At 38.0% G+C, this 4,305-nt stretch overlaps 1 non-coding gene across 1 annotated transcript; it reads left to right on the top strand.

Moving 5' to 3' along the window:
- The first annotated feature begins 3,050 nt into the window (after positions 1 to 3,050).
- Positions 3,051 to 3,112, top strand: LOC133256286 (U7 small nuclear RNA). Its single transcript, XR_009739160.1, has one exon. It is a non-coding gene; the product is annotated as a U7 small nuclear RNA (small nuclear RNA).
- The last annotated feature ends 1,193 nt before the right edge of the window (positions 3,113 to 4,305 follow it).

Genomic DNA, 4,305 nt, shown 5'->3' with positions numbered 1-4,305 from the left:
ACTATAACCCGCCAGGCTCCTCTGTCCATGGGATTTTTCAGGCAAGAATACTAGAGCGGGTTGCCATTCCCTTCTCCAGGGGATCTTCCCAACCCAGGGATCAAACCCACGTCTCTTGCATCTCCTGCATTGGTGGGTGGGTTCTTTTACCACCAGGGCCACCTGGGAAATCTCTGTACATCACGGAAATCAGCAAATCAGAGGTCACTTCCAATCCTGAGAGCTGGTTACTAAAGCTTTACCAGCACATCACTGTGGATGAGTCACATGAATAAGTTATTTTAGAAAGTTCTGAAAGTGGGCAGTGGGAATAATCCAAGACAGAGAAATCTAACTCAGTTCATACTTTGTAGCAACATCGCTGTACAATCCCTCACATATCACCACTTGACAATCAGTTCTGAACCAGTCACATTTCTCAAACCAGCAACAAGACTTGAGTGGAAAAACCTGAGAGATCTGAATAACGAAAATATTTCAACTTTAATAAATAAAGCTCTTGCACATTTCTCAGGGACCCATGAAAAATAAACATTTTTGAAATGTTCAAACGTTTCTGAAAGCCTGGGAAAATAAACTGTTGTCCAACACAATGAGACAAGTTGCTGAAAGGGAAAACACATGGGCATGGTTGGCTTTGACTACCTGCAGGTGCCATGTATCCATCTGGAGGAAGGTGATTCAGCACCTACAAAAATTATTGCCTGAGTGCCTTACAAACAATTTGTAATGATCAAAAACTTGTATCTTCAAAAAAGCTTTTGACAACATCCAACACCCTTCTGTGATAAGGAAAAAAATTCTCAGAAAGCTAGGAATAAAGGGGAACTTTCTTAATTTGATACAAAATGTCTAAGAACAAAAACAATCAAAAATGAATGAAAAAAACCCTATACAACTAGAAAGTGAAAGGTGCTTAGTCGTCTTCGACTCTTTGCAACCCCATGGCCTATACAGTCCGTGGAATTCTCTAGCCAGAATACTGGAGTGGGTAGCCTTTCACTTCTCCAAGGGATCTTCCCAACCCAGGGATCGAACCCAGGTTTCCCACATTGCAGGTGGATTCCTTATCAGCTGAGCCACAAGGGAAGCCCAAGAATACTGGAATGGGTAGCCTATCCCTTCTCCAGAGGTTCTTCCCGACCCAGGAATCTGGGGTTTCCTGCATTGCAGGTGGACTTTTTACCAACTGAGCTATCAGGGAAGCCCCTATACAACTAACATCATACTTGATAAAGAAACACTGAATGCTTTCTCCCCAAGATTAGGAAAAGGGCTAAATTGTTTCTCTTTCTTACTCAACATAGAAAGTGAAAGTGTTAGTTGCTCAGTCGTGTCCAACTCTTTGCCACCCCGTGGACTGTAGCCCACCAGTCTCCTCTGCCCGTGGATTTTTCAGGCAAGAATACTGGAATGGGTTGCCATTCCCTTCTTCAGGGGATCTTCCCAACCCAGAGATCAAATCTGGGTCTCCTGCATTGCAGGCAGTTTCTTTACTGCCTGTGCCATCAGGGAAGCCCCTTATTCAAAACATAAGACTCTCACAATTCATTCAACATAGTATTGGAAGTTCCATGTTGTAACAGGGCAAGAAAAAGAAATAAAAGGCACTAAGATTGAAAACAAAGGAAATTAAAATGTCCCTATTTTCAGATAACATTAGTGTCTTTGTAAAAAAGCCCAAGGAATATACAAAAATAAAGCAGAAAGCAAAGACCTTTCTAGAACTAATAAGTGAGTTCAATAGGGTTGTAGAATATAAGATCAATATTTTTAAAATTAATCACATTTCTATGTATCAATACTAATAATGATATATGGAGAATAAAATTAAAAATGCAATACCATTCACAACAAAGAAAATGAATAGTTGTATATAAACTAGCAAAACATGTACAGAATCTTCATGCTGGAATTTATAAAACATTGAAGAAAGAAATCAAAGACCTAAATAATTGAGGGATATATGGTATTTGTGAATTGAAAGACTCAATATAGATGTAATTTATCCCTAAATCAATACACAGCTTTAATGCAATCTCTATTGAAATCCCCAGCAAGAGTTTTTGTAGATTCAAACAGCATTATTCTAAAACTTGTACAAAAAGGCAAAGTAACTAGAATAGCTAAAAACAATTCTGAAAAATAAAGTGGTAGGAATCATTCTGCTTGATACTAAAGATATCAAATATTAAAGATATTAAAGAGATATATGACTTGTCTCCATAGCTTGGGGGTTAGAGTGCTGGTCTTATAAACCAGGGGTCACAAGTTCAAATCTTGCTGGGGCCTAGGCAGAGTGTCTTTGCCATAAGGAGGGTGATTCTCTGTACTTTGAGCTTCCCTGGTGGCTCAGACAGTAAAGAATCTGTCTGCAATGCAGGAGATCGGGGTTTGATCCTTGGGTAAGGAAGATTCCCTGGAGAATGGAATGGCTATTCATTCCAGTATTTTTGCCTGGAGAATTGCATAGACAGAGGAGCCTGACAGGCTACAGTTCATGGGATCACAAAGAGACAGACACGACTGAGCGACTAACATTTTCACTTTCACAATAATCAAGATGGTGTGGTATTTTAGAGGGATAAATGTATAGATCAGTGGAATAGAATACAGAACCCATAAATAGGCCCACATAAATATGTCCAACTGATTTTTTTTTATAAAGTGCAAGAGCAATTCAATGCAGGAAGGACAACCTTTACAACAGATAGTACTGGAGCAATGAGACATCGGAAGCCAGAAAACAAAATAGAACAAAAAAGGAAGAACCTGGGCTTAAGCCTCTTGCATGCTCAGTCCCTCAGTTGTGTCCGAGTCTTCACTACCCTATGGACTGTAGACAACCAGGCTCCTCTCTCCATGGAATTCTCCAGGCAAGAATACTGGAGTGGGTTGCCATTTCCCTATCCAGGGGATCTTCCCAACCCAGGGATTGAACCTAGGTATCCTGCATTGGCAGTCAGATTTTTTACCACTGAGCTACCAGGGATTCCCTTATAAAAAATTATCTCAAAATGAATCACAGACTAAATGTATAATTCAAAATTAAGTGTTATAGCTCTTCTAGAATTGGTCTAGTAGGTTTCTGGTCTTTATCAGAAGAACCCCTCAGGAAAAAAAATAAATGTGAACTATAACTTTTAGAAAAAAATGAGAAAAATTGGGGGATGTAGGACTAAATAAAGAAGTCTACAAAAACATAATCTATAAAAGGAAAAACTGATAAATTAGACCTCATCAAAAACTTTCAATTTTGCTATGCAAAAGATCTTAAAAGGATGAAAAGATAGCCACAAACTAGGAAAAAATACATGCAAACCACATATTCAACAAAGGACTAGAATCTAGAATATATAAAAACTCAACACTAAAAAACAATCTAATTAGAAAATGAGAAAAAAGCATTAATAACATGTCACCAAAGAGAATATACAGATGGCAAGTAAGCACATGAAAAGATGTTCAACAGCCTTATCCATTAGGGGAATGCAAATTAAAACTCCAATGATAAATCACCACACACCTTTCAAAGTGGCTAAAATGAAAAACAATAGCAGCACCAAATTCTGTCAAGACTGCATAAAACTGGATCATCCATAGCTTGCTGCTGAGAACAAAAAATAACACTCTGGAAAACAATCTGACAGCTCCACACAAAACAAAAATGTGACTACCATACAATCCAGCAATGACACTCTTGGACATTTCTCCCAGATAATTAAAATTTATGTTTACATCAACATCTGCATGCAAATGGTCATAACAGCTTTATTCATAATGACCAAAAACTGGAAACAACTCAGATGTCTTTCACCAGATAATCACTGAACAAACATGGTACATCCATACCATGGAACACTACTCAACAATGAAAAGGGCAAACTATGGACACAGATGGCTCAGATGACTCTCCAGGGAATTATGCTAGGTGGGGGGAAAAAAGAACAATCCCAAACCACGGATTTTGTGGTTTTATTTATATAACATCCTTGAAATAACAGAATTATGGACATGATGAACAGGTCAGCTGTTGCCAAGAGAGGAGGGCACCAGGAGGGATTCTTGTGGTGATAAAAATGTTCTTTTCCTTGAAAAGAAAACGAAATATCAATTGATACAATTTCATTGCATCAGTGAAATATCCTAGTTGAGATAATGTAAAATTGTTTTATAAAATGTTACCATTGGGAGAAATTGAGCAAATTGTACACAGGATCTCTGTACTATTTCTTAGCGAGTCATGTGAATCTACAATTATCTCAAAATGAAAATTCCATTTTGTTTTTTAAAAAAACCTACATC

Source organism: Bos javanicus, chromosome 10 (assembly GCF_032452875.1).
Source record: "Bos javanicus breed banteng chromosome 10, ARS-OSU_banteng_1.0, whole genome shotgun sequence".
NCBI lineage: Eukaryota > Metazoa > Chordata > Mammalia > Artiodactyla > Bovidae > Bos > Bos javanicus.
This window is presented reverse-complemented; position numbering and strand designations above follow the sequence as displayed.